Genomic DNA, 21,587 nt, shown 5'->3' with positions numbered 1-21,587 from the left:
TCTTAAGGAACATTGGTGCATGAATTTTCTTCTTAGGGTAGACAGCCATAAGTGACATTTCCAGGTCATGGACTGTGTTAGCTCTCATCACTATAACAAATACCGGAGTCCCACCAACTCCCAATAGTGCCACAGGCTGGGGACTAAGCCTTTAACACAGAGGCCTTGGGGGACACTCCAGATCCAAACTGCAGCATAAACTATTCTGTTTTTGTTTGTTTGAATAGATAGTGACAAATCTCCCCTCACAGTGGGATACTGATTTTTCACTTGCCCTCATGACCTTTAAATCAATAAGTTCTCTGGATTCTCCTTCCCCAGCAGATCTTCCAGGGGTTCCCTCCACTCCTACCCGCTTTCCTTGCTCAGGCATCAGCAATTCAGCCCTACTGAAAGGTCTCCCATCCTCCTCTATTCCCACCCTACTGCAGCCAGGTGAGCTTTGGGACAAGGGAGCTAATCATTCCACTGGCTAATTTCAATTCTCCAGTGGAATCCCACTGCCTCAGAGGCAAGATTCGTGCCCTTAGTTTTGTGCTTAGGCCTGGTCTCATTCCAGCCCCTCTCTACATGTAGCAGAAGCTCTAGTTCAGCCTGGAATGGTCTTCCTGTTCCCCATCCATTCTCTACCTGGAAAACTTACTCTTCCTCATTTTTCCTTTGAGCCTCAGTTAAAGATGGCCTCCTCTCCGCTGGGCAGGGTACTTTTCTGTACAAAATAAACACATCTCAGTCATTATATTTTCCAAGCCATGGTTTGTTTGCTAGAAATGTTTAAAGTCAGAGACTATATCTTACTATTTTTTTTTAATTTAATCTATCCCTGTGCCTGGCAGTGCTCAATGCCTGTCTGATAGACGCGTGAGTAAATTAGTGCACTATCAGGTGAACACAAGGTCTCTACCATAAAAGACTTTCTAATCTAGTTATGAAGACAAAACAGACACATACAAAAGATGTCAGGTCACTAATGCTAAGTGCTAAGTGACAAACGAGTGGAACAAATGACTAGAGCCATGGGATTAAAAGAGAGATCTCATCCTAACTGTACAAGTCAGGGCAAATATGACCATTCACAGTTAATGGCTGGAGAAACTCTAACATGTAAATTCAGATCTTATCTTTGGCCCCATTGTCCATGGGCACAGAGAGGCAGAATGAAAGGGTGTGGTTGACCTGGCATAATTTTAACTTCTCAGCAGAAATACAGACATTCTTGCATAAACCAATGTTTCTCAACACTTTTTTCGTTTTTTTTTTAATTGTTGCATAATAATTGTACAGAATAGTGGATTCCACTGTGGCTTATTCATACACTTATATAACATAACTTGATTAATTGCACTCCTAATTGCACTCCTCAATACCTCCCCTTGCCTTCCCCTCCTCCTTTTCCTAGACCCCTTCCTCTACCTAATAGTCACCCTTTTGCTTTTATGATGTCCTTCTGTTACTTGTCTGAGTGTCACTTATTTTGCATAACATGATAATCTCCAGATCCATCCATTTTCCTGCAAATGGTACAATTTTGTTCTTCTTTATGAAGGAATTCAACTCCATTGCATATTTGTGCCACATTTTCTTTATCCAGTCACTTGTAGATGGACACATGGGATAATTCTATAACTTGGAAATGGTGAATTTTGCCATAATAAACATAGACATTCATATTTATTACTATATGCTGACTTTAATTCTTTTGGATAAATATTGAGGAGTGGTGGAGCTGGGTCATGTGGTAGTTTGATTTTTGGTTTTTTGAAGAAATTCCTTATTGATTTCTGTGGGGCTGTACTAATTTGCATTCACATCAACAGTGCATGAGTCATCCCCCCCATATCCTTGCTAGCATTTGTTATTTGGGGTCTTAATGATTGCTGTTCTGACTAGAGTTAGATGGAATCTCATTGTAGTTGTGATTTCCATTTCCCTGATGCCAAAAGATGAGCACTTTTCCATAAATTGAATTCCATTTGTACTTTTTAAAAGAAGTATCTGCTTAGTTAATTTGCCTATTTATTAAATAGATTATTTGTTTTTCTGATGTTGAATCTGAGTTCTTTTTACATTCAAATATTATTCCTCTGTTGGAAGAGTAGCTGGCAAAGATTTTCTCCCATTCTGAGGGCTGTTTCTTCACAATGTTAATGATTTCCTTTGCTGTGCAGAAGCATTGTAATTTGATGCCATCCTATTTGTTGATTCTTGCTATTTATTTCCTAAGCTATGGGAGTCCTATTCAGAAAGCCAACACTTTTTACTTTCGTCTACTCTAAGGAGCTCTTCAACATGTTTTTCCTTATTAACTTCTCCCTATGAAAACTTAATATCACTCTGCTAATTAGAAGCAAGGAGTTCTACTGATGGAGCCAGATGTATCATTGACATGTAAGATGAGCAAGTGCCAAACTGACTAAGTGATGTTTGGTGACCTACATGTATGCTGCCACCTGAGACAACCTTGCAGGTACCCTTGTGGACACTTACCACTCTCTGGATCACCACAGGGACAGGCCCTGGTGGGCACAGTATTACCTTGTTGAAGATTCTTTGAAAATAGGTTACAAGTCTCACCCAATCCTAGTGAAAATAGTCTCTGGGTTGGGGCCCATGCATCTGCACTGGAATCAAACCTTTCTTCCACAGTGGTGCCTTGATCCAAAACAGGTCATTCTTCACCCTGTGCTTGGGAAAGAATGCTCTAGACTATAAACTACCACCCAGTTATCAAGGTACCCCTTCTTCCTGTCATCATCAATCCACAGATTCACCCCAGCAGAGTGGGGCAATGTGTTAGTCAGCTTTTCATTGCTGAAATAAAATACCTGAGACAATCAAGGGGAGGAGAGATTTAATTTGGCTCATGGGTTCAGAGGTTTCAGTCCACGGTTGGCCCAGTCACTTCTGGGTCTGTGGTGAGGCAGTAATATCATGGCCGTGGAAGCATGCAGCAGAGGAGCTGCTCACCTTATGGTTGCCAGGAGGCAAAGGGAGAAAGAGGAAAGGGCCAGGGTCCCCAGGGTACACAAACAAGGGCATGTCCACAATGACCTACTTCCCCCAACTAGGCCACACTCTCCCAACAGCACTATCCTCTGGGGACCAGGCACTCAACACATGAGCTTTGGGGGCCCATTTAGGATCTAGACCACATCTTCATAAAAGCAGATCCCAGCCACGAGAGAGGCTGAGAGAGGCTGGCCCTTGGGTAAGGGGAACTGAGGAGGCACGAGGCTCAGAGGAGGATGAATAGGGGATGGAGAGAAGGAGAGAGGGAGAAGGCAAGAAAACATGGAAAACTCAGAAAGAACAAAAGAGGGCGAAACAGCTCTGAGAGGAGAGGCAAGGAAGGGGAAGCCAGGGGCTGTGCTCTCCCTTTCAAAGATGGAGGTAAAAGTCCTCTGACTCAGACCGGGGAGACATTACCACTTAGCAATTAAAGAAAAGTTTGATCTGTGTCTGAGGCCTCATTCAATCATTTGCTGAGTGGATGTTTTAAGACAATCTTTATCTTCTTTAAGATGGAATCGCCTTAAAAAAAGACTCAATCTCCTTATATGTAAATGTAGAATTATGGGGATGTCATGGAGCATTGTATTTTAAACCGGGTTATAAATACAAATACTGTTATATCAAATTGTATATTATATTAAATATATTAAACAAACATTACATGATTCTCTGAAGCTCATTTCTTTCAAATCTCCTTCTCTTTTTACAGAAGAAGAAACCGAAGCCCAGAAAAAGTGGCTCACGGGATACCACAGGATTATTGAGCTAGGGACAAAGTACACTCTGCGAGTCTCACAAGCCAATGGTGAACAGGAAGTATAGGGACATCCCAGCTCAGCACCAGGCAAGAATGAAAGTGGGCCACAATTGTCCTTGTAGTGCACAAGAGCTGTCCTCTCCAGTGAGTGCTGTGGGCTCTGGTGCCCCAAATTTACAGGACAGCCCAGCCCATAGAATGACCTGGACCTGGATATCTGTATCTTCAATATCTTCAATCTCACACTGTCCCAATCCTGGCCTCCTCTGATCCTAGAGGACAGGAGAGTCAGCTTTGGAGGAGAACAGCCATCTCTGCAAAAGTGCCCCACACTGAGACACCAATGCTACACGCCTGCCATTAAGAGGCCCCCTTCAGTGTATCCTCCAGCCTAGAACATAACTGGAAAAAGCTACAGACGGATCAGTTGTTTTGAAGGCAGAAAGGGAGGAGCCGGTCAGTACAGAGTCCAGAAACACAGACGTGAAAGCAAGAATTTACCTGACTTTCCCCAGTGCTACCCAAGGAGAAAGACTTCATTTAAGAGACAGTAAGTACTCTATTCCAGAAGTGAAATCATCTAGAAGAATATATTTAAGGATGTTTTTAAGAATAAAAATATCTCAGCATGTACTTTGTTACCTGCCAGCCAATAACCATGTGATAGCCTGTGAACCACTTTTGTTTTTACTTCAATTTCTTCATCTGTAAAAATGAAGGATTTGAAAGAAATGAGCATCATAGTCTCATACAGCATAAAGATTAATAACTTAAAATATTGATTTATTTAACGTTCTTAAAATATATTTGAGCTTTTCCCTACCTGCTGTATTTTCCCCACAAGTTCATCCAGTTAATCTGAGTTCTCTGTCAGTGTTCAGTGGGAGTACCAATTAAGTCATCCCTAGAGACAGAAGAGAAAATTACAACAAAATCAAAGATGTGAATGGACTTTTATTTGTGGTTTTAGAATCAGGTAGCATCTCACTCTACAAAACTGCTCTGATGAGCTGAGCCGAGGACACTGGCTTTATAGAAAGAAGAGGGCTGAAGACAGCAGAAACAGAAATCAAAAAGTGGATCTCCTGTCAAAGTTACTTTCCTGGTAAAGAGCAGCAGGGGCCACCCTATCATGTGACAAAAACTGGCCTTCAGAGGGATGTGGCAGTTCTGATTTCTTGGAAGGTCAGATAACAACCTTGTTTCAACTTAGTGGCGGGGAACTTTGGTGTGAGTGAATGTTTCTGTTTGACCTGTTGGGTCTAGTGCAGTAGCTCAGATCAAACCAATGGCCTCCTATAAATTTAACAGTAGCAGCCCTGCAAAGGAGAGAAAAATGTGGCTAGGCATGTGTGGGTGGGTAAGTGCATGGGGTGGGGGTGTCTTCTAAGCAGGCATATATTTCAGCCACCACCATATCCTTTAACGCTAATGAATAAACTAGGCTTCTGTTAACATTTATTTCAGTGTCTCTCAGTCCTTTGGAATCTAAATAGTCAGGTATAATTGAGTTTTTGGATCAGTAAGCTGCTGCCTTGGTTCTTCTCAGGATTCATCCTTGCCTCTGTGAGTCCCCCACACTCCCTCACCCCACTTTCTGCCATCTCAGCTACAAGAATATTCTCATATTGACCAAATCATATATTTGCATTTAATCTTTGACCCACTCCATTTTGATTTATCAAATATATATCAACCATCTATAATCAACCAAATACTGTGCTAAAATCTGGTATTACAAAGATAAATAAGACATGTCGCCTGTCCTTAAGGAACAACACAAAAAGCAATACTTTATCACTTTATCTACCGGCCACCAGTGTTGGCATCACTTGGGAGCTTGAGAGGAACTGTGGAATCTCAGGCCTACTGAATGGGGATCTATATTTTACCAAGATCCCCAGTTGATTTGTGTACATAATAAGTTTGAAAAGCACTGGCCTAGTAGGAAATACTCAACTAAGCCACCTTGAGTTTAATTTTATGATAGCATTATAAAGAAAGTCGGTGGGATTGTGGAGAAGAGTGGGGTTACTTCTGATAGGGGAGGGGTCAAGGTAATCCTTACAAAGCAGTGGACATTTACACTGAAATTTTAGTTGAAAGGTTGGACAACATGGAGGGTAGGGAGAAGATGAGGGTGGGAACATTCTGTTGGGGTGGGAAGGAGGCCACCTTGGAAACTAGACTAGGACAGACTACAACAAAGGTCTTTTAAGAGCTCCCAACTCTCACCTGGAATGGCTGGTGCCACCCAGGCAGTAGGTGCCATGTTCTCCTTGGCACTGACCCAGATGACAAGTCCTTCACCACCTGACCTCCACCCTGGGAGCTGATGTGTGTGTGAACAGGGAGAGGCCTCTTCCCAGCTCCTTGCCCTCAGTGACCCCTCAGGGATGAGGGGCTGATGTTTGCAGTTAGCAAAGGATGCCGAATCTCAGATCTCATGCCAGGCCATCTGGCCCCTGGCAGCAACTCTACAGAGCGACCTTAGTAAGAAGTGGATGCACGAATTCACACAGATTCCTGGCAGCCCAAACCGCCTCTGAGGAGAGCGTTTCCCCCCTTTTGGACTATAAGGGAAGTTGATTTTGGAGAAAGTAGAAAAATAGTGAAAAATAATGGAAAGGGATTGGGGCAGGAGTCCTGTACTGGCCCCTTGCTGTGTGTCATCTCCAGCCCTGATAGAGCCTGTGATTCTGGCACCTTTTAGATAGTTTTAGAAAAGTCCAACACTCCCCCCCTTTTCAAAAATAACCAGGTTCTCTTGGAATTCACTTCCCAGTGTCAAAATAAAGCACTCTTAACCGGGACATGATCTTTACCCAAATCTCAAGAGTGGTGTCTGTTGGGTTGTCCATCAGGGTAACATTTAGGGAAAAAACATACTAAGTAATAATGAAATAGTTATTAAACATCTACTGTGCTTTGGAGGGAGGGGGCAGCTGAGTAGGGCACTAAAGAAGCAGAATCTTGAGTTCTGGTCAAAAAGGTTCTCGGACATATATTTAGAGAAACATGACATATTTGTACAGAAGAAAGCAGTATATAATTCCATAATAAAGTGATCCATTAGTGATAATTGTTAACAGCTGACAGTGCTAAACACTTTATAGGAATTATTTCATTTATTCCACACAAATCTATGAAGCAGTCATTCAGAAAATTTTGGCAATAAATAATAGAAAACCCTGATGTCATTGGCTTAAACAACAACAACAAAATATTCTTTCATTTAATGACAATGTTAGAGGAAGTGCAGTGCCTGAGCTGGTTAACTTGGTGGCTAAATGAAGCCATCAAGATCCAGTAATTTCTAGTTTTTCTCTCTGCCATCCTCATTGACCTCATCCTTATGTTAGCAACCAAAACATGGTTTCAAGACACCATATCCTCACATGTGCAGACACAGAAAGGAGCTTTATTTTATATGTTTATAACATATCTATAGGGACCCATAGTACATTTTTTCCTATTGTTCGTATTTATGACAGGGGAGAGACTCACCCAGAGATTCTCCTGGAAGCTACCCTTGAGTCTCCCTGACTGAGCCTGGATTTCATACTGGCACCTCAACCCATCACCAGCAAGGGAGCCACAAGCCTGGCTGAGCCCAGCCTGCTTCAGTCCTTGCAGCCACAGCTGGTGCTCATGCCCCCACTCTCTGATGCACCTGAAAGGATGGAGGGCAGATACCAAAATAATAACAAAATAGCTAATTAAAAATGGGGTCTATAAGAATAAAAGGCAGATGGCTATTACGGCCAAATATTCCATTTTAGAGTTTAAGAAACAGATTTGGAGAGTGCAAGTAGTTCAAGGTTACACAACACATAAACAGCATTAAAAGAAAAAATTCTTTCAACCAACAAAATTTAGTAGTTTATTTGAGCAAAGAAAAACAAAGACAAAACAAAATATAAACAAGTCATGAATACTGCAGCCCCCGGAATCAAAACAGGCTCTGACAACTCTGACTAACAATCTGACAGCAGCACTTATAGATAGTGGGAGGGACACGAAGAGGCAATTCATGATAGCTTACTTGGTTAACTGGTCACAGAGCCTCCTGTAGTGAGCGAAAGCTCAGTGACTGTGATTAAGCTCTATTTTGGTTTGGTCAGCTGGGCCCAGTGGAGGAGCCTGGACCACATTGATGGCCTCCTACAAATTTTATTTACTATAAGTAGAGTTGGAATTTAAAGCATATCATATTCCCTGGCACACCCCAAATCAGGACCAATGTTGTGTTTCCCGGCAGGCTTCCCTGCCTTCCTGGTCCCTGTCTCCCCACTGTTGCCCACTCTGGGGTCATAGCCTCCCCTGCACCTCGATTCTATAGTGCACATCTTTTATTTGCTCCCCCAGTCTCCTCTAGGGAGGAGTGTCATTCATTGTTCTGTTTCCCTCCCTACACCCTACACTGTGCTTATTTACTTTTTAAATCAATCTCCATTTACCATTCTCACTGGGCTGGATTTTCCTCCTCAGGTCAAAGCATGTCTCCTTTCCTTTGCATCTTCCTCAGCCTTACTAGAACACAGCCCTAACACCCAGGAAATATTCAGAATCAATAAGGGCTCAAACTTTAGGTTCTGACAGGCCAAGGTTTCAGTTCTGCCTTTGCCACCTATTAGCCATGCGACTTTAAGCAAATGGCTTATCTAAGCCATAATCTCCTTATATTCAAAACAAGGATATAAATAATAATTTCATTCATTCATTAAGAATTGAATGAAATAATGTGGTTGTAGCATAAATGGGAATTATTATTTTTGATTAAAATAAAATGAAAAGTAATGTTAGTGCAGTGCATCAGTTTAAAGCCAAGAGCTTGTCTGAACATTTTCTAGTCTGATCCTCACAACGTTAGGTGAAGGACGTACCTTCCCTGTGACAGTTGAGGAAGTGAGCAGAGTGAGCTGAGCACCTTGGCTTTGTCATATTGTTCTATTACATTCTCAGGGAGCTAGTCTCCCCCCTTGTATGTGCCGCCAGAAGACCCTCCTGGGGCGTTGTCTCTATTATGGGTTGAATTTACACCCGAAAATTCATGTTAAAGCCTCCAGGACCTCAGAATAAAATCCCATTTGGGAAAAGGGTCACTGCAGATATAATTTCTAAGTTAGGATGAGGTCATACTGGAGCAGGCTGGGCCCCCATCTCAAGTATCTGGTATCCTTATATTAAGAGAGAAAATTTGGTTGCAGACACAAGAAAATGATGATATAAAATGAAGGCAAAGATCTGGGTGATGCCTCTGTACGTCAAAAAATATCAAAGGTCGGCAGCAAACCAATCTAGGACAGAAGCTAGGACAGAGGCATGGACCAGATCCCCCATCCCTCACAGTCCCCAGAGGGAGTCAACCCTGCTGGCACCTTGATCTCAGAATCTGCCTCTAGAACCATGAACAATACATTTCTGCTGTTTAAGCCACTCAGTTTGTGGTACTTTGTCACAGCAGCCCTAGAAAACTAATAACAGTCTCCTTAGGCAAAGGCTATGAATTTGACCATGAACCCACTTCAGTTGGGCTTGCTTTTCTCTTTGGGAGATTCCTTTGCTTCTTCTGGGCGCCCCAAGAGTTTCACTAATCCTGCGATAGATTTTACATTAATATCTTGGTTGGGATTCCTGCATCCCCTGAACCTGAGCAGTGTGGACTGGGAGAGGTCTGGATTGTCACGGAGCTTCATTTCATTCTCTACCCTGAACTCTCAGCAGAGAGCAGCTTCCTTACTCTTTTCTTTGCTGGTAGAAGTTTCAGGCTTCTTCACATTTAAGGGGCCACACTTACAAATCCAGCCTCTATGCAGGAATCTTGATTTAGTTCCCTAAAACTGTATCTCCTGTCCTCAGCAGCATACAATCCCAACTATTAGAACCTGTATCTGGGTCCTGTCCCATTCAGTTTGCTTCGGGGTCAACCCATGAGCTTGTTGAATATTGTGGTTTATCACCTGGAGGTTTGGGTTCTCTCCTTAGATCTTGGCTAAACACAAATATAAATTTTCCCGATTCCTCTTATTTATTTTATCCAGCATGCCTTTTCCTGCAGGGGTGGGAGGTCAGAGATTAGATACATCAGTCTGCCGTGTTGCTACAAATGGAAATTCTTGGAGTAAGAAGTTCATCTTCAAGACAGAGCGAGGGTGTCTGTGTTGGGGCAGTTCTCACATCTAGATGGGCACTGGGCTTTTTTCTCAGGACAGCGTTCAGCCAAGCCACTGTGTGCATATGGGTGTCACACAGTCTCCTCCCATAGGAGGTCCTCGATGGGAACCTTCTTCCTTCCCTGATCCATTCCAATCCGGAAACTTCATTACTCAGGAAAGAGAAAAAAAAAAAACATTGCTGGACTGAAATTGAGTCCTAGGCCACCTGAAAAGAATCTCTAAATCTCCTCTCCTTGGGAGGAGAGACATAAGGAAGCCAAATACAGAAGATCAGGATTGGAGCCATCAGAAAGATCCCAAAAAAACCCATGATCCATGTTAAAGGACATGATTAGTAAGACCTGCCTGCTCTCACTAGCATCATTTCCCTCATGAGATAAAGTCATCAAAACCATCCGAGGCAGTCCAATTTCTCAGGTGGGGTAAACAGTGGTGGAGGGGTCTGTTACTTTTGGGTCTCCGAGAATCTGAAGTTTCCTAAGCACATCAACAAGATTTGGTATGTAATGCTTCAGCCAACTAGTTACTAAAGATGTACCAGAATGGCCTTGTGTCACACCATACTGAAAATCAGGTCTGGGCCCCCATGTACCTCTCAAAGAGGAAGCTTGAATCATGTGAGAATTCCCATATTACTTGGAGCAAAAATTTCTAGTTATTTAAATCATTCTAAAAGTTGACCCAGGGGCCAGGTACAGTGGTACACTCTCATAATTCCAGTGACTTAGGAGTCTGAGACAGGCCGGTTGCAAGTTCAAGGCCAGCCTTGGCAATTTAGCAAGACTCTAAGCAACTTAGCAAAACTTTGTTTCAAAATAAAAAAAATAAGGACTGGGGGGAGTGTTGCTCAGTGGTTAAGCAACCCTGGATTCAATCCCCAGTACCAAAAAAATAAAAAATAAAATAAAAGACCACTCAGGGGTATCATAATAACTCCTATCACTTGAACAGCCATCAGAATCAACAGTGTGGGCTATCTGAACATCAGGCAAGAAAGGACATTTCCCTTTTTCCTGGTTCCCTACCTATGAAGATAAATAGCTTCATGCTCTCTGGACAAAAATAGTGTCACTGACTTCTGAAATGAAAACAGCTGGCTTCGTTCACCAGATTGTCAGCAAATGAACCCTTTGTCCTCCACTGCAACCCATTCCCCAACCCCTTCCTTCAAGAACCCCAGAGCTAATAGTTACTGCAGTCCCAGAAAATTTGCTGAATAGCCATTCTCAGAAAAGAAGAAGCATGAATAGTGCATTTGCTGTTGTTGTATCAACAAGCTCCCCCAACCCCACTCACCTCTGCCCCGTGTCCCCCATCTTCCACAAAGAACTAACTCCATGTCTCTCTCCTGCTGCAGTCCAGTAAAATGAAGAGGCTACCACAACCCTAGTCTCAGTTCCAGCCAGCAGGGGCTTTTGAAGGAGGAGAGCTCTCTGAGCAGCCAATTCATTCCATGCAACCTCAGACATTACCCAGGCCTGTGTCTCCCATTCAATCCCATCTGCCTCCCGCTGTACCCTGTGAGATTCTATTCCTAATCAAACCCACAGTCTCATGTTCTTTCCAACCCCTGGAATTTCTTCTAGGGCTGGACTGCCATTTACTTTTTAAGCCCTAAAGTCTAAAAGTTCTGTTATGTCTCATCTTCTTCCTGAGTATCACAGGAAGGGCCTTCACTTTAGAAAAAAAAAGAGCTGCGCACACTCCCAGGAGACTAGACAGATCCAGACTTTATGAACATAAAGAATAAAGAGTATAGCCAGGACAATTCTTTCATTCTTTCTTGATGAGTCTCCATCTCCTAAGTAGAGAAAGGAGAACTTTTGTTACAGCAGGGACACACACACACACACACACACATTCAAAGTTAGGCAGAGTTCTCTTGATACACTGAAACATGAAATTCAAACTGTTTTTGTTGATTCACTCTATTACACCAGGAAATGAGGAACCATGAGTTTGAGATCTGACCTTTCTGCTAGTTTTCTAAGCTTGACAATGGCCAGGCACATAAGTTGTTTCTTAGTGGCAAGAAACTTCAGTTTAACTGCCATCAAATTGTTCAGGAAACTGGGAGTAGGGTGGTTTTTCTTTTCAGGATTTAAACTGTTTTACACACAAATATTGCTAAAATGTATTGGAACATCTCTGCCATCTTTTTTAAAATTTTTTTATAGTTGTAGATGGACAGCATGCCTTTATTTTATTTATTTTTTAATGTGGTGCTGAGGATCGAACCCAGTGCCTCACACATGCTAGGCAAGTGCTCTGCCACTGAGCTACAGCCCCAGCCCCAGCCCCATCTCTGCAATCTTTAATAAAGTATTCTGAATTTAGTTTAACTTTTATTTTTATGGCTCTCTTACTTGTCCTGTTCTGTTGTACAGGAACACCTTGAGTGACAGGAGTAGGGTGGAGGGTGATTATCTTACGAAACCCCAAATTACTAAGAACTTTCAGGTTTTGTTCTGCTTGTCAGAGTTAATTCTCTTGTCAGGCTGCCATCCAGCTTCTCCTGCCGTCAGTGTCAATTTTCTTCTTCACTTAAGATCTTATAATCTCCCATTACCTAGGGAATGAATTAGTGGGGCCAACTGGTTAACACCGCGTCTTAAGAAAGAGCAAGTTGGCTGTGAAAGAGGTGGCTCTCTGCACCACTTTCACTTCTTAAAACATTTGACCATTGAAGTTTTTAAGAGTGACCTGTTGTTCTTTTTTGAACATCTCTATATTCTGGAAGTTTCCTATGTATGATCTTTCAAAGATCAAAGGATAGTGGAGCATAACCATGTATTCTCAGAGATTCTGCTATTTCACACCTAATTCCATGCATGACAGTGTGGATTGGGGCACCCTTTCATTTTTCCTGGGTGCACACCACCTTCCAGGGAACATTGCCTGCCCCTTTCTCTCTAAGCATGCGTGCTTGGCAGTGTTTTGTAATGGATGAATATCAATTTCCAAAGTTGAATTCCTAATTTTTCTTTCTACATAAATGTGCAAAGTGACATGACTGATCTGAACCTCAAAATCATTGTCTATTTTAATCAGATAGCATCATTATTATTAATGTATTTATTTCTGGAATTTGGAATTGAACCTGGGGTCTTGTGCATGGTAGGTGAGTGCTCTACCCCTGAGCCACACTCCAGCCCTTATTATCTATTTTAAAAGAGTGGTAATTCTTCTTAGTTATTAGGGCATTGTTACAATTGAAAATGATAATGCTTATACTAACATTTTCTAGAAATATTGTCATTGCCTCCTTGTTCAGACTGCAGGCTGTGTTTTTAGACTGACTGCACAGAAAGAGGAGGTGGAGAGACCCTACCCTATATACACCTCAGCCCAGTCCCTGTTCCTGGTCTGCACTGAGAATGGGGAGAGCATGGAGTTAAAAAATATATATTATCATTATCCAATGTAACATTTTCACCTGTCCTTATGGAAGAAACTTTTTTTTTTAGTTCAATAGTGTTTATTATGAACATTCTGGTTCTAATCCCAGTTGTCATATAAGAACAGCATTATATAATAAATAGAGGTAATAATTACTTCTTTTTTAAAATTTGTCCTAATTAGTTATACATGATCGTAGAATGCAATTTGACACATCATACATAAATGGAGTATAACTTCTCATTCTTCTGGTTGTACATGATGTAGAGTTACACAGAATGTGTAGTCATATATGCACATAGGGTAATAAGGTCCAATTTATTCTACTATCCTTGCTACCCCTATACTCCCTCCTCTCCCTTCACTCCCCTCTGCTTAGTCCAAAGTTAACTCATGAAGAAAATTTTTGCACTGCATTGCTAAAACTTATTGAGAGTTACTCTGTATCAGTGAGGCTTTATGTTTTTATTATTTAATAATGATAATGCTAATGATTGTCCTCATTTTTAAAATGACAAAATAGAAACTTAAAAAGGTTAGCCCAAGTTCATGCAGCTAATAAATGGTAGAGTCAAGGGTTAAGTTTACCTGTAACTTCTGTGTTAATCCTCTAACACCATAATTTCTTCTAAAACTAAAAGAAAAGACCCATAGAAGACTTTCCTGAGTAGCCCCATCCTTATCAATTTATTAGCACCTTTTCAGGAGGCCAACATTTACTGAGCCTCCCATAGCTCATGACACCCCTTTTCCTGACCTTATTGAGCCCTTCCAACATGCTAGGCACTAGTGATTCACATACCACCCTATTTCTCTGCTCCCCTGTGCAGAACATCTCTGCAAAGAAGTTGTTTATACTTCTGTCTCAATTCCTGTCCTCTCATGCTCTTTTGAACCAACTTCAAAGAGACTCTTACCCCACCTTTCCACTGAAATTGTTCTTTTCAAGGTCAGTAATGATTTCTATGCTGTTAATCCAGTGGTCGATTGTCAGTCCTCTTCACTAACCTCTCAACAGTATTTGATACAAACATCTGACTATATTGTAACTTTTTTAACAAAGAAAGTTTATTTAAGAGAGGTAAGGTAATAGTCAAGAAAATATTTTTTCTTCTATTTCACCTTATGAAATAAGCGCTGAATATATATACACATCTATAAATATATGCATAGGAGTATATGTAATTATACACAAAAGTCTTATGATATGAATATGGTGATTTAAACAACTGGTAATGCTGAAATGACAGTAACATCCCCAATCGTTGTGAAAAACAAAAATTTTCACAATGCTCTTTATCAGGGCGACACTGTGTTTGTAAATGATTTTCCATGGATTCCTCTCATTTCTACATGGCTTGTGAACAGAGACACTGACTGGCTTTCTTCTGGACTATCTTCTTAAGAACATTTGCATCACAAACAACTTTGGACACAGGGACAGCAGCCCCTAAGAAGGGTCAGCATGCTTCTTGTCCATTACAAAGGATTCAGGCTTCCTCAGCCCAGAGTTCCTTTCCCGTATTTCAACCCACCTTGTTGCATCTTCCAGCATTCTTCTTGCTGCCTTGGGGGAATTGAGACTCAGGAACTGGGGCAGGAAACTGCAGATGCTCTGGATAGTGCTATTGCTGCAGTAAAATCCTTTATCTCTCCATCTTCATCTCTCACACCCCGGTCCATGCTTCCATTACCTTCCATCTGGATAATTGCCAGGACCCCTCAATTGGTCTCTTGCTTCCTTCTGGACTCCAAAACTTCATTTTCAACTTGGTACTGGTACCCACAATAATCTTATTTAATCTTAGTTTTAATTAATTTACTTCTTGGCTCAAAATTCCTTAGTGACTTCCCATCTCAGAGTAAAAAGACAAAGGCCCATGATATTCTTCAAAGTCCTTTGCAATCCAGGCCCCTCTGATGCTCATTGTCTTGGTCTCCCACCAGTATCTCCCTGGCTCACTCTGCCTAAGAACACAGCTTCTTTCTGAACTCTAGACATTCGCACACAACTGCCAACAAAACTCCCATTTAGATGTCTAATAGGCACCTTGAACTCAACATATCTAGAATTAGACTCCTGATCATCTCCCTAAACACAGTAAGCATGCTCCTGCCTTAGGGCCCTCATACCTACTATTCCCTCTTCCTTGACAACTCTTCACATTTATCTTTACAACTCATTAGCTCCCCTTTTTAAGTTTCTGCTCAAATGCCATCATTATCACATAAACCTTCACTGATGACCCTACTTCAAATTAGCAGTTCCCACCCCCTCTTCCTGGCACATGCTGTTCCCTTTCTCTACTTCACTCCCCCCGCTTCCTTGGCATGTAATATTATGTATTTGCATATTGCTTATTCTTTATCAATTACCTTCTCCCACTGAAATATAAACATTTGTTGAGTGAATGGATCAAACAATATAAACTTCATGACATGCCCTTATTACCCCCAAAGTAAAAATTTTGAAAGGTCTCTACCACTAAAATGCTCATAACATGTTTGGGGGAATCCTGATTAGATGCCATTAAATGACTAACAGGTAAAACCTGAAGCCAGGAAGTCTGGGTTCAGATCTTGGTTATGTCACTTTCTAGTTCTATATTTCTGGGTCACATAATAACCACTTATTCCATTTGTTAAACAAGTATCAAGAGGAAATCCCCTGCCCATCCCATGGGTTGTTGCCATTATCAGTGAAACAGAAATATCCAAAAGAGCTTGGCAAACGGTGAACACTGTTTTCTTTGCTCTAATACCAAAATCTCAGCCACTAATATAATAAAGGCCCAGTCAGTAGAGTCATCAAACTATGCTGGGCCCAGGGAAGAGAAGACTGGAGGAAAGGTTAGGTTGTAAATAGGGTAAAATCTCAATATCTTCTAACGCTGGCATGTTTGCCCATGTCCCCTGGGTGATCTGTCTCTGTGGCTTCCTCATGCATGAAGGCAACTCCATGTCCACATCATCCCTTGTTCAGATGGCACCTCCAACTCCTCCTCTCAACCCCTAGGGCGCCTTTCACTCTTCTGGGGGTGGTTCTCTTGGGGGAGATCCCTTGAAGGAGACTCCAGTTCTTCTGACTTCCATGGGGTTCATGTGTGACCCTGCACACAACAGCCTCTGTGCTTCTTCTGACAGTGGGCATAAGACTTTCCTCTTTTGCTCGAGGCAAGAGCAGCTCCAGGACAGCCTCTTGCAACTGGACTCCCCAAGTGAGAGTCAGACAGGGTCCCTCGGAACTCCAATTCTGGAGCACACATATCCTGCTCTCCACACAATACCCTTGAGGCTGGCCCATTGCACTCAGCTGAAGGAGAGGGGAAAGGCATCCTTCACCCTGTCCACTGTCCAATGGGAAGCAGGGTATAGGAAATGCATGGGACACCAGTGCATATCTCTCTGCAGGAAATGCCCACTTCGCATCTCTGAGCAGCTTCAACTTCTAGGCCTGGAGCTGGGTAACGAACAAAGGCCACAACACTGACTCTAGGCCTCCCTTTTAAAAGTCCTGCAGTCTAGACACTAGCACATCCCCCTAGAAGTGACAATCTGACTGTCCCAGGGACAGTTTATTACTAGTCTTTGAAGCCTCTGCTGAAACTCAGACAAGAGGAGGAGCTGAAGTTAGGATCCTGTTTCAGTGTTGAACTGAGTACCATAAATGAAAACGCAATGTATGGCTCCAGAGGAGGTCCACCAATCCTGAGAATGTCCACAAAGTCAATGTGGCTACAAACAGAGCACCTGATGGATTCTTAAGCTCCTTGCTGGGAAAGTCTTCAACCAGAAGATTGGGGCAGTAGGGAAGGAACTGTTCAGAGACAGGACATGTGGAAAAGATGACCATGTCACTCTGGAGTTTGTAACAGGGAAGACAACAGTGGGGGCACTCAGAAGGTTTAGTTCAGAACTCATTCTACCCAGGATATTGGGGTCCTTTTATGACAGTAGGGCACTGACCTTGCTGGGGACTACCTGTGGCAATCCTAAACATCCTTATTGAAATGTCAGCGTTGATCTTCAGCTCCTTTTTTTGCACTCAAACTCTACATCCCAGAAGAAATTTGTGGGAATCTGCTTTTTACCAGCTGAGGGACTAGAGAAAGGGGAAAACCAGAAACAGATCTGGGAGAAGCTAACCACCATTATTTGAGAGCATATAATGAACTAGACACCTTAATTATTACAATATGAATCATCTGATCTCCACAATGAATAAAGATAGACCTAGCCTCAATTTGCTTATGGGAAAACTGAGGCTCAAGGTGATTGAGAGATTTCTCTCATCAAAACACAGAGAATACTGGGTAGGTGCAATTTATTGTTTCCAGAACATTCTCAGAACTTCTCTGCCAGTACTCACTCTCTGTGCTCCACCTAAAAAATACTACACTCCTGTTCAGATCCCACCACTCTTAAAAGGGAAGTTCCCATCTAACTTCCTATATACAGCCATCTCAGTTCTCTCCAAGGTGAGAGGCTCACAGCTTTATTCAATAAACTTTATATCTCTTTCGCGACATATCAGTCCTCCCTCCTACTATGGCTACTTGTGCACATACAATTTCCTGTCCTAGAGTATGAAATTCTCAAGGGCAGAGACAGTGTCTTATTCACCAGACATTAACCCAAAGCATTTAATCACAGCATTAGGGCAAGCATCTTGCTCACAGCAGATGTTCAACTCATTTGTTGAATGAGGCACACAGTGTGTGCATTGCAAAAGATGGAATCTCAGATATTCTGGTACCACAGCCCCTTGTTTGCATCCCAGATGAACAAGATCTGAGGGTTTGCTGTCATCAAAAAGCAAACGCTGGCTGATCGCCAGAGGGCATCTACCCCATCCTGGCTTCTGCTTCAAAGTTCCCCGAAGTTCCAGTGGCGGGTCTCTTGATCTTTCCTTGTTTGCTCATTAAAGTTAATTTGGGACATGAAAAGGTCCGGGACTGAATATTTCATTAAGGCCAGTTCTTCCTAATTCAACAACTGAGAATAGGTAAAAAATAGGGCAAAGGTTTCAAGGATGAGACCAGTGACTGTAGCACCTGCTTAAGCCTCAGGCCCCTGGTTCATGGGCTGCCATCTTCAATCAGCTCTGGGTTATCAAGGCAAGTGATGTCTCTCTGTAGAGAGTTACGTGCCTTCCAGAAACAAGGCTGTCCTTCTGTAGGGACTAAGGAAACAATAATTTATGTGAAAACAGTCTTGTCTACAGTCCTGTGTGTGGACTAAGATACTTACTATTAATTACTAATAATATCAGCTATCCTTTTCAGAGTTCTTACTCTGTGCCAAGGATCTGCTGTATGATTTTACATAGATTGATCACCTCCTCTAATCCTTGGAGGTGATTCTATTGTCAACCTCACTTAACATTGAGGAAAACGGGACTTGGAGAGGTTATTGAGCTGAGGTCTCATAACTACTAAATGGCAGGAAATGTGACAAAATTGAAATTCCAGTAGCTTCAGGGTATTCCCAGACTCCGTACTCCTAGTCACCTCACCCTGTTGCTTCTTAGGATGTTGCAGAATCTTCTCTTCTTTCTTGGTGGCAGATAAGACCAACTGGTAACTGCTGTGTTAGTCGGCGCTGCTCCAGGGAAGCTCCAGCCAGGAAGTCTTGACTTTCATTAAATCTCAGATATAAAGTTCATTTACTTGAGGAACAAAAAATTAAGAACTAATTACTGGTGTCCTGAGAAGCCAAGGACAAATTTGCTTATGTGACATGTCATGATCTTACGATTCAGGGGGATTGTTTGTAAGGTTTGATACAGTTGGAGCTGCAATGCTAAGGACAGTTGGAGAACATAAAAATGCAGTGATGTGCTACTGACCTCCAGTTCCTCCAGCCTTCTATTCCAACAGATCTAGCTTTGTTTTAGGAGAAATTTTTGTTCTAGTAAATGCTTAAGTTACTCATTTTTATGGAACTTTTTTTAAAAGAAAAAACTAGGGTCCAAAATACAATAGTAAGTCCAAATATATCAAGAGTCACAATAAGCTTAAATATCTTAAATCCCCCTATCAAGGTAACACAGATTTCCAGAACAGGTTAAAATTCTAAGTCAAACTACATAGTATCCACAAGACATATGCTTAAAATGATGGGACACAAAAAGGTTAAAACACAGGCATCTCCACTGGAAAATTAATTTTTAAAAAGCAGATGCTGCTATGCTACTATCAGACAAAAGAAAACTAAAGGTGAGACTCATTAACATAGATGAGGAACAAAGATGTTTTCTTCTTTCTATTATATTCAACTCACCAAGAAGATGTAATAATCATGAAGCTTATGGTATTGATAAGGTAGCATTAAATTTATGCATATATCATTAAACAAAACTTGATAGGAATAAAGAGAAAAATAAACACTCTGAACCAAATAACACTCATCTCAGATATAATCACATCATGTAAAAGATTAATAGGAAGAGAGAAGTTTGAATACCACTTCAAAGAATGTTTATGAAGAAAAATAGAGAGCAGAAATAATATCAACATAAAAAATAGTAAAAGAAAAAAAACCAATTTATTTGCAAATTAAAAGAAGCTTTTCCAGATAACATTTGGGTTAAGGAGGGAAAAAAATAGGAATAGAAAAGCTATTCAAAAGTGAAAGATAATAACCTCATATCAAGCCTGGAGGACCCAGCCAGGGTGGGCTCCGAAGACAAAGCAAGTCTCCTCCAAGTTCCCACAGGGGTTATAATGAAGGGGTGTCGGAGCAGGTGGCCCTTATGTTCCTATTCTCCTGAGCTTGCCAACTCCTTTAACTAGAGTAGCACCACCTAATCTAGTAGCTACCAGAAATGTGTTAAATTTAAATTCATTAAAATGATATTAACTTTAAAATCCAGTTTCTTAGTTGCACTGACCACCTTTTTTTAAGTGCCCAAGAGCCACAGATGGCTAGAAGTCTTCATATTGGACAGCATGAATTCTAGAAAATCCCCACTGCTGCAGAAAATTCTATGTGCAAGTGCTTCTCTAGTTTGCCAGGGAAATTCCAGTACGTCAATTTCACTGAACATGGATCATGTTTGAGTCAGGTTTCCAACTGGCTTCCCCAGCACATGATTTATACCACTCCTAAATGTTCAAGTCAACATGTTAAACCCAGTACCTCAGGAAAATAGCCGCATACTGTGATTCAATCGACTCTTCAACTCCACTTTACACCTGGAGCATTAGTTCCCATCCATGCTCACTACGTTCTGGCCAAACCTTATTGGGGAGTACTTATAATAACTTTGGTGTACTGATTTCCTCTCCCACCTTAGACCAGGTCTTGTATATCCTTGCCTGGGCTACACTGGGACCTCCTCTTGTTATGGACCTGGAGGTTATCAGAGTGCTTGGAGTGGGTCCTACAAAGATTGGTGTTCTCTGATAATGGCATCCTTCCAGGTGAAGCTACTGAAAGGGGCACATGCAGAGGAAGGCTTTCTCTCTCCAGTGGGAGAAAGAGGTTCTTCAGTCAGTTAAGAGCCTAGGGAACTGGGAAGTTCAAAGTTCTCAACTTCACCTGCTCTCTCTCTCTCAAACACATATATTCAGGGGCCTATTCCTTTCCCCACCTGCACCTTTGATTTAGCACTAGAGACTGGCATGGGAAGGCACTTAATTGGCTCTGGTACTCCCAGAAGATGGGAGGGTAGGGTTATCGTCCTTGCAGCTCTAAGAAATTAAGATTGGCATAAATGCTTCCCCCCTCCATCTTCTGAATTGATCATTTGAAGACTTCAGTATTTTTCTCTCTTCACCCTATAAAACCTCTTGAGTGGCATTCGTCAACACAACTCCATGATGATGAAGTTTCTGTCTATGCTGTCCTACAATATGGCAATCACTAGTCACAAGTGACTACTGAGCACATGAATATGATTAGAGAACCAGATTCCAAATTCTATTTAACTTTAATTTTTATTTTAATGTAAATAGCCACATGTGGTTAATGGTTACCAAACTGGATAGTATAGCTCTCTAGGGCCTCCCAAAGAGTGAGCTGACCCCCATATTTTTAGAATCACTATTGTTATCATGTGATCAACTTCCCAAAGTCATTTTGTCTGCCAACTTTTGCCTTTCACCTGTACTTCAGTCCATGCATTGGATTAGGTAACTGGGATGCTACTCTTGGCTGAAAGTTAAATGACCCCTTTTCCCTAGCAAGGAGGTCTCTCATGCATTTCTCATATATATGAGCAAACTCAATCCCAAATT

The 21,587-nt window shown here is 41.8% G+C and overlaps 1 non-coding gene across 1 annotated transcript; it reads left to right on the top strand.

Annotated features, from left to right (window-relative positions):
- The first annotated feature begins 13,207 nt into the window (after window positions 1-13,207).
- On the top strand, window positions 13,208-13,340 carry LOC124075922 (small nucleolar RNA SNORA51). Its single transcript, XR_006846214.1, has one exon. It is a non-coding gene; the product is annotated as a small nucleolar RNA SNORA51 (small nucleolar RNA).
- Window positions 13,341-21,587: the final 8,247 nt, after the last annotated feature.

Source organism: Marmota monax, unplaced genomic scaffold (genome assembly GCF_021218885.2).
Source record: "Marmota monax isolate L192 unplaced genomic scaffold, Marmota_monax_Labrador192_F-V1.1 WCK01_AAM20220418_F8-fsc00209, whole genome shotgun sequence".
Classification (NCBI taxonomy): domain Eukaryota; kingdom Metazoa; phylum Chordata; class Mammalia; order Rodentia; family Sciuridae; genus Marmota; species Marmota monax.
The sequence above is the reverse complement of the archived record's forward strand: the minus strand, read 5'-3'. Positions and strand labels throughout refer to the sequence as shown.